The sequence below is a fragment of the Sinohyriopsis cumingii genome, chromosome 15 (assembly GCF_028554795.1).
Source record: "Sinohyriopsis cumingii isolate HCF-2022 chromosome 15, ASM2855479v2, whole genome shotgun sequence".
Classification (NCBI taxonomy): domain Eukaryota; kingdom Metazoa; phylum Mollusca; class Bivalvia; order Unionida; family Unionidae; genus Sinohyriopsis; species Sinohyriopsis cumingii.
Window position 1 is genome coordinate 128,375,319 of NC_142975.1, and position 22,493 is coordinate 128,397,811.

General features: G+C 34.3%; 1 protein-coding gene across 1 annotated transcript in view; it reads right to left on the reverse strand.

The window, feature by feature from the left end:
- Positions 1-22,493, reverse strand: part of LOC149782758 (uncharacterized) — a 131,829-nt gene that overhangs the window by 108,947 nt on the left and 389 nt on the right. The window lies entirely within an intron of this gene.

A 22,493-nucleotide genomic window follows, 5' to 3' on the forward strand; every position in this document is an offset into this window, starting at 1 on the left:
TAATATGTGTCGTTCCTCATAATAGTCTTTAAAGATGTTGATAGGTAGGTTACGCTCGATCCAAGGTTCACGCTTCTTTATTCTCTATGTGTTTTTCCTGGGTCGCGTTAGGCCTCCTTTATTTAGTTTATCTGATTATGCTTTATTGAAAGATCCAAACGTATTTATGAGACCACATTATTCTATAGTGGTCAACCATGCAGTGCGGGAGAAGTTAGTAGGGTTTTAAACTAAGTGTTATACAGTATGTATTTGTGTCTTTATTTTGTCTGTTTATGTTCTACATTGGGTGTTTTCAAAGACTCATGATGGGCCTATGCACTTCACTGAGCCCTGTGACTTAGCCCCATGATGTCATCGCCATTTACTTCCCCCTTATATTTTCCCTGTATCCCTTCCTATATATGTCTTTAGAATTTTCTTTCAGAGAAAGAAGAAAAAAAATTAAATTACAAAATTCTTTTATTTTTTTCTTTCTTCCTTTCTTCCCTTTTCTCTTTTAAAAAAAAAGTTATATGGGTTTCTTTGAAATATTTGAAATAGAATTTGAAATTTTCTTTGAAATATGGCTGTTGTGGGGTGCGAGGAGGGGGTATGGGTATGGCATCAGCTCGCAATTGCGCTACGCGACCCTTCGGTCTGTAATACCTATTCCTCCCTCCCCCTCTCTCCCCCAATTCCAACATCAATTGCGTTATATCAACCTGACGGTAAGTATCTATTCGTCGTAAGACGTACTGAGTTCTTGTTGTGGTTAATATTCTTATTTTTACCACGTATCTTATTTAAAAATCTTTATCACCTGTCCACAGGATATCATCGTAGTTACTATATAGTCTATACATTTTAGAACGATTTTGTTTTCGTAGTCTAAATCTATGAATAAAATGTTATTTTTGTTATACTTATATTTTTTGCAAATTTTCATTATTAACTTTATCCTATTATGTTTAGATTTATCACATTGGACAATCGTATGTAGTTTGGTGAAGTTCGCTGTTTTACATAAAGGGCATTTCGGCATTATCCTCAGCATACGATGTTTGATTGTTTCTTCGCCTGTTAGCCAGGTGTTGTGCAGGTATTTAAAAATTATACTTTGTGTTTTGACAGATCTTATTTTCCCCAATTTTTCCAATTTTTTGTCCAATTTACCCCCTCAGTTGTCCTGCTCTACTCTACATTTTATATTTTTGGTTACCTCCTCCCTAATCCAAGCGTGACTTTTACTTATTAAATTTTGCATAAATCTGTTTTGTCTCTATATTTTAAAATTAGTTCTCATATGTTTGCGTGGCACTTCGATTTTTTTATATTAATTTGTTATTTTTGTATATCTCTGGTCGGTTTCTCAAGGTGAAGCCGAACCAGTAGATGTACGGTGCTTCTCACGCTGTAGCCGGGTCTGAGTGCATTTTTTTTTTAATCTATTGATTATGTTAGTTAATTATAGTAGTAGAGGGCTCGGCAACCCCAAGCCCCCTCTACTTTTGGCCCTATATAATGTCTCTTTTTTTACATGATGCATTTTATGATTCCATATATAATCTATTATTTCGTTGTCTGTTTTGTTTAAAATTGTATTATCCATATCTATGGATTTAATTATGTAGTTAATATTTGAGTATAAATAAGTCTTGGCCACTTGGGCCCGCTCCATGATAGGTAATGGCGCCATGGCCAGATTTTCACATTTTCTCTTATTTTATTGATAATATGTTCATAATTTTCTACAGCTTCTTTTTTTATTGCCAAAGTAAACCCCTAGAGCCTTTACAGTGTCTCTCAGTAAGTGTGTGTGTGTGTGTGTGGGGGCGATAATCCAGGGTGGTTGCCCCTCCAGTTAACTATTTTTAAGATTTCGTGCTTGTTGTGGTTTATTTTGGAACCCGACGCTTATAGCATTTCCCCTCTCTTATAAAGATGATGCAATCATATGCATGTTAGAGCATTTTTTAATTCTTTTTTAGGTTTGGTATTTGTATGCCTTGTATAATCAGGGGCGGATTAAGGCTCACTGGTGCCCTAAGCACTGACAAATCTTGGCGCGCCCCTCTTTTCCACGTACACCTGAGAAGATAACCCTAGGGTGTACCATGATCAAGAAACAGAACATCATGATCAATTTGCACTAGTTGTATCAGTTTTTTTTTACAAATCTTCATTCTTTTTTCTTTCTTTCTTTTCACCCTTTTCTCAACTTTGTGGTGCCCCCTTTGGCCCTGGTGTCCTATGCACGTGCTTAGTCTGCTTAATGGTTAATACGCCCCTGCTTGCACATCTGGGTTGTTTCTTATCGTGTGACGTAGGATTTATATTGCCATTACGTATTCTAGCATTGATAGTGGACATCCTTGTATCACTGATCGTTGTATTTCAAATTCTTTCGTGCATTTCCCGTTTAATTATCCCAGTGTGTAGGATTTTGGTCCATTTTGGAAATTGGGTCCGAAACCAAATTTTTTAAAAACATTCTTTATACAGTTTTGTTCAAATCAGTCGAAAGCTTTCTCCTGGTCGAAGAGTACCATAGCACTCATCATACCAGTTTCATTTATGTAGTTAATTATAGTTTTAATGTTTAAAATATTGTTTTGTATATCCCTCCCCCACAAGTTTGATTTACATTAATTATCTTGTTTATCCTACCCTTTACTGTATTTGTTAAAATCCTACTTAAAATCTTATAGTCCGTGTTTAAAAGTGATATAGGCCTCCAGTTTTTAATCTCGTCTCTATTCCCTTTCCCTTTGTATATAATTGTGATAACTCCCTCCCTCATAGATTTAGTCATTTTATTTTTACTTAAAACTATATTATTATACAAAGCGTTTAAGATCGGCGTCAGTTCACCGTGGAACTTTTGGTAGAATTCCACGATGAGTCCATCTTTCCCTGGTGACTTTTGTGAGTGTTGATATACTTTTTGTGATTTCTTCATCTGAGATGACATCATCACATTGGTCTCTATGTACTGCTGATGTCATCTCACAGTCGACATTTTTTAAGTAGCTGTCGATTGTGCTGAAGTATATGTTCTGTGTGGTGTGTGGTGTATAGTTCTTTATAATATTTGGAAATATTATTTAGGATATCTTCTTTTACAGTATGGGTTACATTGTTTATTTTGATATTGTTTAAAATTGTATCACCCCCTTTTCTAAATTCTTCTCGCTTATATACGTTTTTTGCCTCGTTGTAGATCTCTGTAAATTTTCCCGCCCTTATTATTCTCCCCTGATTTTCGTCTTCTTCAACGATTTTAATTTTGTCTGTCAATCGTTTTTTTTTTCTTTCTCCATCGTCGTTTGTTGTTTTGCTTAGTTCTAATTTGAGTTCGTGTTTGTCTTTTTTTTCTGGGGTTTTTCCGCCCTCTATTTGAGTACTGAATATTTATTCCTTTTATTTTGTTTTTTAAAACATCCCAATCAATTATTATATTAATATTTTCTTCATTTTTGACGGTTTCAATTTCTTTTTTTAATTATTATTTCGACATATTCTTTGTCATTTAAAATCTTATTATTTAGTTTCCATAGTCCTGACCCACATTTTTCTATTTTTTTCATTTTTAGGTCAATAGTGAGCATGAAATGGTCTGATAGCTTTTGGTTGGTTATTGCAGTATTAATATATATTAATGGATCATAAAAATTTCCGTAAAATTTATCAATCCTGCTAGACTGGTTTAATTTATAGTTACCCAGTTGAAATCTCCCCCTATGATTAGATTTTCCATCGAATATTGTTGTAGGTAGGTGTATAAGTTTTCTTTAAAATTAGTTTCTTATTTCTATTAGCTGGCATGTACACATTTATAATATGCCAATTAAACATTTTAACACGTAGCAACCGTCCCTTAAAAAATTCCCCCCTCCTCAAACCTTTCCCAGCTTTTTAAAAATATTATTGTTGCAACCAACTCTAATATCATTATTTGCAAAATTGTTGCATATCTTTATTGCGTTAAGTTTGTCTTCTACTAAAATTTCGAACTCTGGCTTAATTCTATAGTGTGTTTCTTGTATCATTATTACACCAAAGTTTGTTTCTTTGGCTACTTTGTCTGCTTTCGCTTTGTCTATCCCATTGCTGTTGATAGTAGCGATCCGGAAATTTGTTTCTTCCATTTTTGCTTTACTCCCAGGTGCCGCATCACTTTTATATAGAATTTAATTGTATATATTTCAGTTAAAGTTATTATATTCCATTTGTTTTTGTACACACACACCCGCACGCTCGACAAAGAGCGCTTGAGTAATATACAGTTTGATACATCCTACATGGTAGTGGGCAGGAATACATATATAGGTCGTTATCCTTCTCGACCGAAGTAGTAACATTGTTCCAATGCTAACACTCGACGTCCTCGATTTGTGCTTCATCGTATTTGCAGTCTATACACTTAAAGTTACAATGGAAAAGTGTACATGAACATATTTATACCATAGACAGAGCCTTGAAGTACTACTTTTTTCGGTCTAAAACTGTCCCAAAAAAAAAAGAAAAAAAACCCCAGCATGTAATAGTTCATTTCGATACAGTTGCACAGAGCATTTGACGTTCATTTTGATGTCAATATATATTGATATCGATTAAGTGCGATTTGTTTTCAAAGCTGCTTTATTGCTGGTAGTGCTTCTGTTTTCAAGTTCGATATATAATATACCCATGGAGCAGTAGTAATACAGAAATCAGAACAACAACCATCATCATCATCATCGGGAGTATTATTATCGTATATGTTGGTCACATCGATGATCATTAATAAAAAGCGGTTGAAATATGAACAATATTCCATCTCTTCAAATAGCAAATAACTAAGCAAAGTGTGTGTGTGTGTGTGTGTGTGTGTGTGTGTAATTTTTAACGTAGCTTTAAAAAAAATGCAATCATATCGCTACCATGTCTTCATTGTGACAGTTTATAATGATGTCTAGCAATGTGGCATCATGCCACAAACATACAGCATTTTGTCCCACCCAGTCACATTATCCTCACACCAATATCTTAATGATGGGCGCCAAAAGAGGCAGCTGCTAGTACCATTTTTATGTCTTTAGTGTGATTCGGCAGGGGTTTGAATCCGCGACCTCTCGCATCCAAGGCGGACGCTCTGTACAGACACTGCACCACCTGAGCGATCGCTTAGCAAAGAATGTACGATACTGTTTCCTGTTGTTCATAACAACTCGACCTGGAGACCCACCTGACGGAAAATGAAAGCGCATTATAACGTTATAATATACGAATCCGGAATTTTTTTTGATTATTATAATTTTCAAGAAAGTTAGTGCCTTTTAGCATTTGACAAAGTGTGCTTGCAGTTGCATACTAAGGGGAGGCGGAGTTTACAACATACTTCGATGCTGACTACTGATTTGAAGCATAAAATTAAAACTAAACAACAGCATAACATGTTTATATATCTTATTAAATACGTCTTCATTTGTCTTTCCGTGCGCCAAAATGCCTTCCTACACGAACATGTTCCATATAGGTAAATAAGTTGTACCAATCGTAAACAACCACCGATTTCGACATATATGATATCAATTTATAGGTTTCTCATCAGTTTAAATCGATCTGTGCAAAAAAAAAAAAAAAAAAAAAAAAAAATAATTAAAAAAAATGTGTGAAAATGAATAATAAAAAAGTTGCTATTTGCGACTCATTGTCGCTTGCGACTTTACCGATCTTCGTATCCTTGATGCTTCCATCCTTCCCGTTTAGGGATGGTAGCACCTACTTGGATGCTAATACTATAGATTTGAAGCATATAATTAAAGCTGTACAACAGTAAATAATATGTTTATGTATCTTCTTATTAAGTACGTCTTCATAATGTATGTTCGTGCGCCCAATGCCTTCCTCTACGAACGGTTTCGATATACACGAATAAGTCATACCAATAGTAAATAAACACCGATTTTGACAAATTTCATATTAATATATAGGTTTCTCATCTGTCTAACTCGATCTGTGCCAACAGACATGTGTGAACATGCAGAATACAAAAAAGTGTACTTTTTACTGAATATTGGGTTCGACTTTACTGATCTTCATATCCTTGCTACGTTCATATACCGTTCCCGTTCTGCGATGGTAGCACATACGTCCATGCTAATACTATAGATCTGAAGCATAGAATTAAAGCTGTACATAATTATAAAATATGTGTATGTATCTTATTAAGCACGTCTTTATCTGTCTTTCCGTGTGCCTACATCTGACCTATACGAAAGTTTTCCATATGGGCGAATAAGTCATACCAATCGCAAAGAACGATTTTGACACGTTTGATATCAGTTGATAAATTTTTATCAGTCTAAATAGATCTGTGCCAATATAAATGGGTGAAAATGCAAAATAGAAAAGTTGGTATTTTTCACTCAGTATCGCTTGGAACGTTACCGATCATCGTATCCTTGCTACGTCCATCTGCCATTCCCGTTTTGCGATCGTATCACATTTTTTCGATGCTAATTCTATAAACCTGACACATATAATAAAAGCTGTTCAACGGTAAATAATGTGTATGCGTCTTATGAAGTACGTCTTCATTTGTACGTCCTTGCGTTTAGTGCCTTCCTAACCGAATATTTTCCATATAGGCGAATAAGTCATACCAATCGCAAACAACCAACGATGTTGACAAGTTTGATATCAATTGATACGTTTCTCATGATTCTAAGTCGATCTCTGCCAATAGACATGTGTGAAAATGCAAAATAAAAAAGATTGTTCTTTTTACTGAATATCGGGTGCGACATTACCGATCTTCATATCCTTGGTACGTGAAACTACCATTGCCGTTTTGCGATTGTACCACATATTTCGATCCTAATACTACAAATTTGAAGAATATAATTAAAGCTGTACAACAGTAAATAATATGTGTGTGTATCTTATTAAGTACGTCTTCATTTGTCTGTCTTTTCTCCTAATGTCTTCTATACGATCGTTTAACAAACAGGTGAATAAGTCATTACAATAGTAATAAACACCGATTTAGCAAAATTTGATATCAATTGTTAGGTTTCTCGTCAGTCTAAATCGATATGTGCCAACAGAAATGTGTGAAAATGAAAATAAAATAGTTTGTATTTTTGACTCGATATCGGTTGCGACTTATACGTGCCTCTACCATTGCAGTTTGCCACGGTACCACATATTTCAATTTTAATATTATAGATCTCAAACATATAAGGAAAGCTATACAACAATATATAATATGTGTATGCATCTTATAAAGTACATCTTTGTGTGTCTGTATGTCCGCTCAATGTCTTCCTCAATGAGCGTTTTCCATATAGGCAAATAAGTTATAACATTAGTAATTTTTTAAAAACGCGATTTAGACGAATTTGATATCAATTGATAGGTTTCTCATCAGTCTAAATTGATCTGTGAAATATATAAATGTGTGAAAATGCAAGTAAAAAAGTTGATATTTTTTACTTGGTGTCGCTTGCGATATTACGGATCATCAACGGATCATCATATTCTATATTCTACCTACGTGCCTCTACCCTTGCCGCTTTGAGATGGTACCATATAATTCGATGATAATCATTTGAATGTTAGTGCTCCTAGATCTTTACAACACGAACGTTTATCTTAGAGTCGAATAAGTCATACCAATCGTAAGCACACACAGATTTTGACAAATCTGGTATTATTTGGTAGGTTTCTCATCAGTCTAAATTGATCTATGCCTACAGAAATGTGTGAAAATGCAACCTAGAAAAGTTTATATATTTTACCCAGTATCCTTTGCGACTTTACCATTACCAATCTTCATATCCTTGTTACGTGCCTCTAGTATTGCTGTTTTGCGATGGTATCACATACCTCGATGCTGATACTAGTGATATGAAGCATATACTTAAGCAATAAAACAGTAAAAATTATGTGTATGTATCTTATTAAGTACATCTTCATTTCTCTGTCCGTGCGCCTATATCCTTGCAACATGATCGTTTTCTATAAGGCTAAATATGTCATGTTAATCGTAAAAAAAGCTACAAAGATTTGGACCTATTTGATATCCAGTCATTGGTTTCTCATTAGTCTAAAACGACCCGTGTCAATATAAATGTGTGAAAATGCTACCTTGAAAGTTGCCTTTTTTGTCTCGGTATTGCTTGCGACTTACCGATCTTCATATCTTTGCTACCCGCTTCTACCCTTGCCGTTTTTTGATGGTTTGTATATAACCAAATAAGTCATGCCAATTGTAAAGAACCACCGATGTTAACACATTTGATATTAGTTTATAGGTTTCTCATCCTCCAAATCTTTCTGTTTTTAAGAAACGTTTTTCTAATTCAACTAACGGGTCATCACGCTAAAATTACGCTACTGACAAATGTCACCTTAATATCCTACATACTAAACTTAGACAAGCAGGTAGTCTCCTGAAATCCGACCTTTACATGGTGAATTTAGTTAACTCTTTCACGTGTGCATGTGCTTATGATAATGAAGAAGTTGAACGCTTTGTCTATTGCCCCTTACCTAATGCCAAAGATCCCAGCTCTTTCGCTCTACCTTTCAATACACTTCTTGGTTAAGTCTAGATTTATCATTGAAAAGTGACGTGACTACTCACCTACAATAAGATGTCTTTCTGCTTGTGTGATGACCCGTTAGTTAAATTAGAGAAACGTTTCTTAAAAATAGAAAGATTTGGAGGATTTCGGATATCATCAGGCAGAGAGTTCTAAAGACGAATCGTATATGGTAAAAGGTCGTGTGAAAATATAAAGTTTGGTTGAGATTGGTGTGATACTTTGAGAGTAACGTAGACGATAATTAGATGCCTCATATCTCCTTTGTGGAAGAAGTTCGTTTAAATAGTTAGGTACTTGAGTATTTATAATCGAATACATAATGCATAATCTCTTCCTTTTCCTTCGTTGTGCAAACCAAGCAGTTTCCGCATAAAGAGACTATCTAGAAGAATTAATGGGTATAGATCTGGAACGATCCGTGCATCTTCCATCTGATTTTCCCCCCTTTATTCTGATCTTTCCGAATCTTCAATAGAACAATTATCCCAGACTCCAGAAGTATATTCTAAGGTTGGACTTATGAATAGTGTATATAATTTAGCTGAAGTCAACAATTAGTCTGCATTTAGACGGTAGTGTTTTATCTCCTTTCTTATACATCGGTATGTCATACGCTAGCTTGCACTGTGTTAGGAACACGCTGGCTATGAGTGATTTATTTAAATGTATTTGCAATGGAACATACATTTCTTCAACTATACTTGTACAAGTTTATTACTTATTGGATTGGTTCCAGCGGTTTTGTTTAGGTCAAGACTAGTTACTACATCTATAATTTCTTGTTTATATATAATGATGGCAGAAATAAAAGTTTCATTTCTAACTTCAAAATGCGGTAACTGTTTATCATAATTTTTTAAACGTGTAACATATCAAACTTCCGAGTTCAACAGGTCGCACTTCTCCTGATCACTTGTTGCAAATTTAGATGATCATTTCGTACGTTTCAGTGGAGGTAATAGGTTCCATGTCTTTGTAGAATGTACTTGTTATCTCATTATTTTCCAATAAGGTCGAGGATTTGATCCGATGGCAGGGGTTGAACCTGCATCCTTTCGGTCGCAGGTCTGAGACGCTAACCACTGAGCCAATGTTGCTCCTCTTAAGATTAATATACCCATATGATATTTTCCAGTATCATACGTAACTATATGATACGTTTAATAACACCCAGTAACTCAGCAAATGCCGGCATGACGACATATGAATTGAAGGTGTAATGACGAATGCAATTTAAAGTCAATTATGTAACCTATTTTTATGCTTTTTATTGAATATCATTTCTGTCATGTGATACACATAACATAATCTTACATTTAAGTTTATTTAAAATGAAATTTATGAAATTCGTTAAATAGTTTCAATCTTTTGCGACTCTCGTGAAAAGATCCTTCATTGCTGTTCATGTAATTTTACATGTCATTATATTTCTTTATTGATTTGCACTTTGGTTACAAAAGAGACAACTTTTGCAATTTAAAACTTATTTCATCTATACTACACTAGTATAGCTCATGAAATGAAGGCAGTTTACTTGGCCTCTAATTCATCTATAGGGAATGATACCTGCGGGAGACTGCTCTATCTGACCAGTGTGTAACTATGGAAACGGTAATTTAGTGACCTCTTCTCCAGCCTCGAGCTTTAGGTTAAGACTGAAATTCGCTGTCTTATGTAATGTTCTGTATCTGTAGTTTAAAGCTGGGAGAATTATACAAAGAGAATAGCAAGTAAACCCTTCTGTAAATGGAGCAAACTCGCACTTTTACACTGTAAAACTAATTTATCTTACAATCATTTATGAATAATTAAAAATTACTGAGTAGTAACTAAGAATATATAAATTCTTTAGATGGAGACCCAAATTTCATTTTTTAAATTATCGTATTTTTTATGTTTACTTTCCAGATACATTTTTAAAAAAATTCTCAAGAAAATATGAAATCTGACAAAAGATAACGAAAGTCTTATTATTTTGATTTTTTGTAAAGAGCAAAGAAAGAAAACTTATAATGACATAAGCTTTCATCATGACATATACACACTAGCCTCCACAGAAGTACCTTTATGACAGTACGGTTAAAATAGAAATAAATATGCATATACAGTTGTAAACTTTCCCGATTTATGACTAAACATTTATACTGTGATAGGGTATTCTTAGTAAGTAAAATGTGTATTATACAATGAATGAATAGGAGGTATTCGATGAATGGACTGCACGCATTTCAGGTGCAGTGGCTACTCAAGATTATTTACTGATGCACAAACTAGTTATAGTTGTCATACTGGTTGTCATTCCAGGGATACTGACAGTCAGTGATTTCCACCTTGTAAAATCTTTCCTCTAGGGCGGACAATAATAATAGTTTCTGAAGCTGATTTTATTAGCAATGGTTTGCAAAATAACAACAAATATCCTTGTGTTTTATCAACTCATTATGGTTCCGCTGCTTTGGTAGAACAAAAAGGAATGTTCTTTATTGTTTTATGAATTTTATGCCCTGTGACAATGGCCAACATTTTGTAGGTCACGATCACTTTGGCATAAACTTATTTTATGCATGGCAGTTGGAAACTACGAAAATCTTCTTAGAGGCGAGCTGTATAATCGGCAGTTACATTGTTATTCTGAAAGAGTTCTGATAACTAAATAAATAAGTAAATAAATAAAAACACCATCTTTTATCATTAAAAGTTGCCAAGTGTTGTTTATACATTGTACGTGGCGTAATTCGTAAGTTTACTCGGCATATTTTCAACTCGGTAACGCCTGGTAACGGTCATACTTTTACCTAAATATGTGGGTCCTTTGAGAGCATCGTAAATGTATGGAGGAAAAGAAATAATTGTATTTTATGCTCATCTCAAAAGATTTGTTTGTATTTCTGCGAAATAGTCATGCCTAACCAGATAATAGCACAGACCCCCCCCCCCCATTGTAACTACAAAGCCTTGAGCAAGTGCGAAGTTACCAGTTAATTTTATTGTTTGTTTCTATTTTTCAAGTTGTCTTCGTGTGTGCGCGCGTAAATTGAAAGCTTGTTATTACCAGTCAATATCGTCAATCATATTTGCTCCATTATTCCATGCAGATAAGAAAGGAACTAATTTTGTGTTGAATTTGTGCCCCCCCCCCCCCCATCCCACCCCGCCCCGGCACGGTACAATAAACAAACACTTGATTGAAAATAAAATAAAAGAAACTAACCTTGCATTGTTATAATGTATTCCTTCTTTTTTCATCATGCGAAATTTACAGAACAAAATATATCAACGAACTCCGTAAATGTAGCGGATGCCGGCATGCGTATGCATCCTTACTGTGTGTGTATCGCTAATGTCAGATAAAAAAAATATCGCAAAAGAGACGAAAATATCACCAGATTGCTTGAAGGCGCCTGCCATTCACGCATGATAAGTTTCAAGGTGCAAACGGACCAAGATTATATTGTATCCAGGTTAACTATACGACGATATCTCGCAAATAAAAAAAAAAAATCATTATTTTAAAGAACATACAATGTGAGTGCAAATGATAATCTTTCGCAGGTATGAGTTACGAAAGTATCATGGGGGGGGGGGGCACCAGACAGATGACCCCCACCACATAAAAAATAAAGTGTTTTCATGTACTCTTGTATACCCCAAGATGTGTGTGCTTGTTTAAAGTTTAAAAAAGGAATTTTGATCAAACTTTTAGTTTATAATTAGTCCTAGTGTTTTCTAAAGGGTAGTAGTCTGAAACATGGGTCTTATTCCCATTTTCAGATTTCATATCCTTGATTTTTAGTGATCTTTGTCAAGAATTTTCTATGTTCCGTGTATGCTATGTGTATCAATGCTATGGTGTGTGTATGCTATATAGTCTGTGTGTAGGGACAGCAATACTATGTCAAATTTGTCTCTGTTGTCTTAATATATATTTTTCTATGGACTTTTCAAATTTATTTGTTTGTCCTGGTATAAATTTAGTTGCTTTTGAATTAATTTGCAATTTAGAATTCCGGCGAGATGAACGGTATACTACCATTTGAAATTAAAATAAAACCTTTTGTTTTATGTGATTGACTATGGTGTGGTGTTTCTCACATTAAAGTCTATTTTCAAAATGAGGTAGGCTGTATTCGAGTCAGGGTCCGCACTTTCTTTCTTTATTTATTTGTGTTTCTCCCGATTCGAGTTAGGCCTCCTCTCTAGTATTTAATTTATAATGTAAAAGAAGTAAATATCCAACCCAAAACCCCTTAGGAAGCTTTATACATTTACTGGTTTGGTTTTAGCATGAAAAACATAAGTGACATCTACAAAAATAATAAACTGGTAAAAAGACTAGAAACAACAAGGACCTTTAGAAGTATAAAGGAACTTTTATGTAAATATAGGGAAAATGAGGAACTTTGGGGAATTGAAACTAAGGAAACATATAATTGGATAAGGGAAAATTTAACCTCTAAAATTAAAAATAAAGTAGAGGAGGAAATATCTCGGTTAATTGGGACAGACCTTAGAGGTACTGGACCAACATCGGCTCTCCAAAAATACAAAGCTTGATATTCAAATATCTACACGACATATGCATACATGTAAATTATCTCATGTGCAAATGTGCGAACTTCACAAAATATCATGCGATGGCACAGTGCGAGTTTAGGAAACAAGACAGGATACAATTAATTATGGAGATATCCAAGAAATAAAAATACAGAAGAAACCAAGTTTTATATCAAGACGGCAACTTTAACAAAACTTTAATAGGAAAAATAACAGATAACATAACTAAAACCATGATGGCGTGTGACCAAGTCATAAACATAAAAAAAATGAATAGGCAAATTTTTTTGTAATCCTTTCAAATTAATTAGAAAAAAGAACTTCTAGGAAGATTTGTGAATGGGAGGGACGGGGCTGCAAAGGGTGAAAAGAAGGGGAGGGAGATGGGGCAATGGATAATCTACCCTTAAAGGGGACCATCACAAAGTGAACCCTTGCCCTCATACCCCCACCCCGGATTGGAATCTGCTGTAGCCGCCACCCTTTTAGATTCTTATAAATTTTCCTAAACAGCTTCAGTTTCTTTTTATTATCCATTACAATTAAAATTAAATAATTAAATAGACTTTAATTATATTACGTAAACTATCACAAATCCTAATTATCGGGACAGAGAAACTATATGGGAAAAGAACGAGATAATGACGTCATGGGGCTATGAAAGAGTCGGGAAAAACACCTCATATAGGAAACTTTACATACATACACGAAAACAAAGGATCTAATAAGTCTCTCTTCTAATTCTATTTGCTCAAAATGTGCAGCTGTCGCACTGCACGGTAAATCCCCACTGTGTGTGTGTATGTGTGTGTGTGTGTGTGTGTGTGGGAAGAACAACCATTTTTAGAGATTTTGGCAGAAATCCAATAAATAATTTGAGACGGCCTAACTCTAGGTGGGAGAAATACAAGCAAATAAAAAAGTGTATGGACTCCAACTCGAGTACGGCGGATTTCAATTTACAAATCCAATATGTGAATAATGACACAATATATTTGCACACAGAACACATTAAGTTTTTTTTTCTTAATTAAATTATAATACACCGTTACTTAGCCAAAATTCAAAAATATATTAAATAAATAAAAATAAACCTTTTCTTGATCCGATTATAAGGTCCTAAGATTACTGGGGAGATTTGGGAAAAAATAAAGGCTATCCCAACATGGAAGCAAAATATAGCATACACAAACTATAGCATATATATATATAGCACACACGGGATATAGGCGACCTCTAGCCAAGGTCAACCAAGAGTATAGGGAAGGGATTTCAAGTCAGGTGATGGAAAGATGGAAACCTATTCGGAAAAACAACCCTATAGATAAAACTAGGTTTTAAAAGAAATACCCCGTTAAAAAGGAGAATTAAATTTTTTTGACCTAAATTCTTTTGCATAATATAAAACATACAACACATGGGGGGGGGGATAAATACACATAAAACACTATAATTTTTTGGAAAAGTGGGGTGGGGGGTCTGTCTGGTGCCGGCCCCCCCCCCCAGTACTTCGTCTTGTGGGGATAAATGTACGTCATTTCCTGCTGGCGTCCTCTATAGGTGGAAAATCGTATCTAAGTAACAGTGATGTATACTTTTATTTCGAGAAATTAAATTATTTTTTCTGTACACTTTATAGGTTTTTTTTGGTTCTTTTTGTTCAAGTATAACTACTTTTAATCATGTTATGCAAATCTGATGTATAAAGAAAAATGTTGGTGCATGGCCGGTAACTTTTATACGTCATGGCAACGGAAAATAAATTCCGCGCATGCGCATTTTGTGTGGGAGCACCAAAAAAAACCCCACACAAAAACAAGCAATTTACTAAAACAAGCCATTACGTGAGAACTTGGCCTGAAAAGAGCAAATATAGGTACTATAAAATATTGCTAGTCTCGGATTTGACAAGCCTTAGTTTTTTATGCTGATGAAACATTTTTCAGTAGAATTTTTTTTCCTACAGTTTAAATGCCTAATTGTACTGTTTATAATCATACATGTTCAAATGTACTGGTCACATATAACAATATCGTCGAAATATTAACTGATACCATGCTGGATTTATATAGAATGTCTAAATAATCATAAAACTAAAGGTGTAATTGATTATAACCAATATATATTTTTTGCAATAACAAGATAATGAGATCCGAACATTGACCAAACAGTACTTAGAGAAATTCAATATCGATTAGTTCATCCTCAACCTCCAACTGATATACTTTATTGCAAGGGGTAAATGGTACCGTATTGAAAGACGTGTTAGGATAAAAGATACCGTTGTTAAAGAATATCCTGACCGACTGAGATCTTAACATCGTACATCATAGCTGCAAACAGTGCAAGCCAATATACACATTTGCATTATGCTCACGCAAGAAATATTGTATCAACCAAATGGGTTTCTTGACCGAGCGATGTCAAGCCCTTGCGCGAATCCCGCTACGAGTCATAGGTTTCCCCGATTCAAAGGAATCCTGTACAACTACTTCTGCAAACTGGAAAGTCCAACGCGTCCAATCTATCAGTAATGTTACTCTAATTAATACATGACCACAAATCCCAACTTCCCAATTGTATGTCAATGTCACAACTGCAAAGCTTCTCTTCGTTAACTTTCCGTAACTTACCGCCAGTATTTCACGCCGTGAAACTATACAACTCAACAACCTAATACAGGGAACCGTTTTTACTACGCCACCTTAGGCCTTTTAAATCATGATTTTTAGCTTCATTTCGCCTGTAACTTTGTAACATATTTACCACCACAGCAACAATAAATGGCGCCCGCCGACGGCGGAACAGTCCTTTTCTGTTGATTCCATTGTATAATTTACCAATCTCCAGTCATAAATACTGCACCTGGAGTCACACGATCAATTCACGCAATTAGATTTGAATAGGGACTACTGAGTGACAGGGATACTCATGCGGCTCTTACCTGAATTCACCAAAAGTAAACCATGTCATCTTGAAACTCACTTACACTTCACTCCGTAACGTTTGCCCCTAGTAATTGGCTAATTATTTTGGTCTAAATACTATAATCCCAGCACCGACTTCCCATATTCAAGCAAGTATATAAGGAATCCTTAAAATGGAGAGCGGTAAACAAATGCGCATACTCCAAAATATATTACAATATTATACATACCTTGGAATTTTATTAACTATTTTTGTTTACATATTTTCATTGTACTCGTGGATGGGTAATGTGATTTTGCGTTCTGCCTTGCTTATAAAATGTATTGTCTTTGGTCAACAAAAGTTGATTTAGAGAGGATAAGAAAAGAAGTTTTGTTAAACGATGATGGAATTAAATAAACACTGGGGACAATATCGTACGTTGCACATAAATCGCAGAGATTAATTGAGATTTTGCTTAACGGTCAATCAGTCCGCACTCGAAGTAGGGAAATAAGCGAATAGTGCAAAAGCCGACCATTGTCTGATAATCGACGTACATCTGCCACAGCCATATATTGTAAAAATCCCATTACTACAGGTAAAAAAGAATTAACTACAACTGCTTCTTTGGGGCGTCATGTGTGACCAGTGTATATTAGTACTGTGTTAGAAAAATATTGCGACAAACCAAAGTAAAGAAAACAGTCACTTTTATCAATCAGTCCATATCGTTTTACAAATTATACTGAATAACTGACTTCAGTAGAACTCAGAAGAATGTATTCCTGTAAGCACATCACGATTGCGGTGTTTGTACATTTATATAAAGTGGGATCATTTTACAAGCAAAGTATACATTTAAAAATTAACACTACAAATGAGACAACGCTTAAGTACATACGGATTATAATCGTGAGATGGCAAAGAATGGTTCATATGTTGAGAGGTAACCAATACACCAACAAAATAAGAGTTTGTAAGAACATCTTATTTCCTTCTTAGATATACTTAGCCATAATGCAAATTGTTTCCTAATATGAAACATGTAAACATATTCCGACCATGCTGGAAACAAAAATAGTAAATTTAATTTAGTTCAGCGTAAACTGTAAGTTAGTTCTTTCCTTTTGGCATGGTGTCTGAATAAAAAAGTATATTTCTCAAATTTGCTAACCACTACACTGTCATTATGTAATTAGATACCTAATTGATGTACCATGGTTGTATACATATATCTATAAATATATATAGTTTTGTGGACATGTACGGTTGAATAATACCATCCCGTGTTTGTGTAGGGAAATGCGTACATCACAATCGCACTCGTAAATTTGAATCAATACCATCTCATGAATGGTTAGGGGCCGTCCATTTAGTATGTACGCATAGAGGGGTGGGGGTGGGGGTAACCCAAATGCATAGGCTTGAGCATGGAGGTATACTGATAATATATGTACGCATTTAAGGGGGGGGGGGCGCTGAAACCTCGAAAATAAGTTGTATAATACGTAACCTGTTCGACTTGGTTCAGTAGGCTTTTGCATTTTAGCGGACATAAGACAAACTTGTCCCACCCAGTCACACTATCCTGACACCAGGCCGACTAATCCGAACACTAACCTCTTAATGATCGGCACCAAAAGAGGCAGCTGCTAGTACCATTTTTATGTCTTTAGTATGATTCGGCCGGGGTTTGAATACGCGACCCCTCGCATCCGAGGCGGACGCTCTATAGACACATTGCACCATCGGAGAAGTCGCTTAGTAAAGAATGTACGATACTGGTTCCTGTTTTTCATGACAACTCGACCTGGAGACCTACCTGATGGAAAATGAAGGCGCATTATAAGGTTATAATATACGAGTCCATAAATACATAAATATTTTTAAATTATAATTTTCGAGCAATTAGTGTCTCTTAGCATTTAACAAAGTCTGCTTGCAGTAGCGTACTAAGGGGAGGGGGGTTACAACATACTTCGATGCTAATACTACTGATTTCAAGCATAAAATTAAAGCTAAACAACAGCATATAACATGTTTACATATATTTACATATATTATTAAGTACGTCTTCATTTGTCTTTCCGTGCGCCAAATACCTTCCAACACAAAGATTTTCCATATAGGTAAATTAGTTGTACCAATCTTAAACAACCATATATTTCGACATATATAATATCAATGTATAGGTTCCTCATCAGTTTAAATCGATCTGTGCCAAAAAAAGTCGAGAAAATTAATAATAAAAAAGTTGGTATTTATGACTCATTATTGCTTGCGACTTTACCGATCTTCATATCCTTGATATGTGCATCTACCCTTCCCGTTTTGCGATAGTAGCACATACTTGGATGCTAATACTATAGATTTGAAGCATATAATTTAAGATGTACAACATTAAATAATATGTGTATGTATCTTATTAAGTACGGTTTCATATGTCTGTTTGTGCACCCGATGCCTTCCTATCCGAACGGTTTCCATATAGGTGAATAATTTATACCAATAGTAAACAAACACAGCTTTTGACAAATTTCATATTAATATATAGGTTCTCATCTGCCTAAATCGATTTGTGCCAATAGACGTGTGTGAAAATACAAAATAAAAAAGTTCCACTTTTTACGGAATATCGGGTGCGACTTTACCGATCTTCATATGCTTGCTACTTTAATACACCCTTCCCGTTTTGTGATTGTAGCACATACTTCGATGCTAATATTAGAGATCTGAAGTATAGAATTAAAACTATACAATATTATAAAATGTGTGTATATATCTTAATAAGCACGTCTTTATTTGTCTGTCCGTGCGCCTAGATCCGACCTATACGAAAGTTTTTCATATGGGCGAATAAGTCATAACAATCGCAAAAACAACGGTTTTGACACATTTGATATCAGATGACAAATTTGATTTTAATTGATATGTTTCTAATCATACTAAATCGATCTGTGCCAATAGACATGTGTGAAAATGCAAAATAGAAGGTTTTGTTCTTTTTACTGAATATCGGGTGCGACTTTACCGATCTGCATATCCTTGCTACGTGAATCTACCATTGCCGTTTTGCGATCGTACTACATATTTCGATGCTATTGCTATATATCTAAAGCATATAATTAAAGCCGTACAACTGTAAATAGTATGTGTATGTATCTTATTAAGTATATCTTCCTTTGTCTGTCATTTCGCCTAATGTCTTCCTATACGATCGTTTTCCATACAGGTGAATAACTCATAACAATAGTAAATAAACCCCGATTTTGACAAATTTGATATAAATTGATAGGTTTCGCATCAGTCTAAATCGATCTGTGATAGTAGAAATGTAAGAAAATGCAATATGAAAGTTTTGGTATATTTGACTCTGTATCGCTTGTGAATTTAACAATCTTCATAACCTTGATACGTGCATCTTCCATTGCCGTTTGTCTCGGTATCACACACTTCAATGTTTATAGTATAAATCTGAAGCATACAAGGAGAGCTATACAACAGTATATAATATGTGTATGAATCTTATTAAATACATCTTGATGTGTCTGTATGTCCGCCCAATGTCTTCCACAGCGAGCGTTTTCCATATTGTGTATTGTTCCACTTCCTATTTTTACACTACCTAATTTTGACCTAGTTTAATAAACACCCATTTCTACAGAGGACACATCTGTCGCAGCCTCGACATTTTTTTACACTTATCAGCATTGAGTCACTCGGACAAAAAGATTTGTCAAAAGTCATATCATTATTATTAATGAAGTGAAACAAGGACACATACGATGAAAAAAATAATACATTTCTCCAATTCACTTTTTTCCAACCAGGAAGTCCTCTTAAAATCTTTACCAACTATTCTGACAAGGCAAATACAATTCGTTCCATACCAATCATCCAGTCTGCTACTCAACATGTGTTAGCTATGTGACTCACAGCTGATAACTGCATCTCCATCACCTTTTTAGAATTGTGTTTTGTGTTTTACGTGAATATGTCATTACTGATTTTCTGAGGTGGTTCTTGGGTATTTTACTTTGGAGTAATGAACATGAAACACACGTTTATGGTATATTTCATAAATAAATCAGCATCCTCTACATTACTGCTAATTTAAATAAAATTACGTGTATTACTATTAGGATGTTTCTCTCAAAAATAGGCAATTTTACTTTAATAGTAAATTTTCAAACGTCCATTAAACTAATCTTGATATTTAACTTATTTTGACAAATTAATTGTTTCTAAATGTCTTCTGTCTCCTATTATTTGTACTATTAGAGAAATAAGTTATGAAGTATGCAAAACAGTTTTGTACCTTAAACAGTACATGTACATTAAAGAATTGGGGTTCTGCATATTCACAATGCCATTTAATTATTGCAAGGATGTTGTACACTAAATCCAGTATTCTTTTATTATAAGTAAACAATTGTATTATTATACCATCATGATTTTCCCCCAATTTTATTCTTTCAGCTTTTCCAACAAAATATCTGTTCCAAAACAAATGTTTTGATAAATATAGGAACAAATTCTGAGTAAACACCATTTTTCTTTTGTTGTCGTTGTTAATGGTAGACTGAGAGAAGAAAATGCAGCAGCATATAATATGAACTTAAGTGAAGTTATGAACTTACTAAGCCTGGATTTAAATAAATGGTATCACTTGTATTTCTAATGACAGCCACAATCCTCTTAGTTTGGGCTCAAGACCAGCAATAGTGAATAGAGGTATTTCGAAAGACATATAACAGCTCACTCATTATAATGTTACTAATTAGCATTATTGAAAACTTCTTAGAGATCAAAATAAATAGTATATATGTATGGTGCTTGTTGGCGACATTGGCAGATTATTCACTCCACATCCTGGTTCCCGGGCAGTTTTGATCTCTCACAATAATAATCACGGGCATAGTGGCTCGTTACAAAGAAAATCAACAGATTTGGGTTCTAACCTGTAACACTATTAACATATTATATTGTTACAGGTTAGAACCCCATCCCTTGATTTTCTTTGTAACGACCCCTGTCATCATGGGCAGTAAATTTGAAACATACTACTTCCGGGTCAATCTATTTTTAAGGTGCAATATATACTAGTACATAATGGGAGGTAACTCAAGTTGTGCTATTCAATTCAATTCATTAATGAAAAAATGGAAATAAATAGGTAAAAAGGCAATTATTTATTTTGCAGATGAATATTTATCGAATATTTAACATTCAGCAGCATAAATATGCATTTATTTTATTGATATTTGTGGCAAGAGTGCAGAAAAGGACGACGTGCTTCGTGGGCAGATGGAAATCTGCCCACGAACTTTTATCTGCCCACGAAACCGTCTGAGGACGACAAAACTGCCCACGACCCACCTTAAATAATAGTATATATATATATATATATATATATATATATATATATATATATATATATATATATATATAGTGTCGGAATTGTAATGAACTACACATAATAATACCAAAAATAACCAAATAAAAGATGTTATTGCTGCCCAGTCATACAGATAAATGAACGGACGTGTATAAAGACAAATAGGAAGTTAAGAAATTTTGCAAGCTTAAATGGTGTAACAAAAAATAAACAGGTTAGTGAAGAAATTTTCGTTGTTTGAATAAACAACTATCCTGGCGTACATTTGCAGTGAAGTCTGAAAGGTAAAATGGAAGTAAACAACAAAAACAAACATATCAATAACAAATCGGATAAGGAAACAAACAGAAATATGAAGCTACCAAGCAAATGACATCTCTTCAAGCACTGTCTGACCGATAATATTTACTTATATTCTACAAAAATAGATAAACTGTTGTCATTCATTTTCTTAGATGAAAAGGCAATGAAACTTTAACAAATAAATTAAAATAAACTTGGAACACTGATGTAACCGTCTCATCAATAAAACATTAGGTATGTTACATTTTTTCAAAAGGTCATCTATAAATTCGACTAACATATTAGTCAAATCATTTTGATAAGCTTTTGTGTAACTTAGAACAAGCAAACATTATTTTAGCCAAAATGGGGGCATTATTATTTTTAAAAAATATGTATGATTTCATACTCTTAAATGGATTGATACTGAACATAACAAATATGTAACAATTAAATCAAATAAGTAATAATTGAATCAAGTAAGTAATAAATGAATCAAATAAGTAGTCCCCGAAAACCTTACATATGCTCAAAATATAGCAACTCCCTGTATGTATATTTTGAATGAATACGTACGACCTCAGGGTATATAAACTCTATTATACGGTCAGATATGATTAAAATCTAAGTCTCTCATCTGTCTATAATATATAATTGGATACATCCAGCTTTTCTTTTTTTTTTTTAACCGAAGAGTCAGTTATAAAGAAAGTAGTCGAATCAGCAAACAAAAACTCTATTGTTTAAACGTTTGTAACAAAACATACACTTAA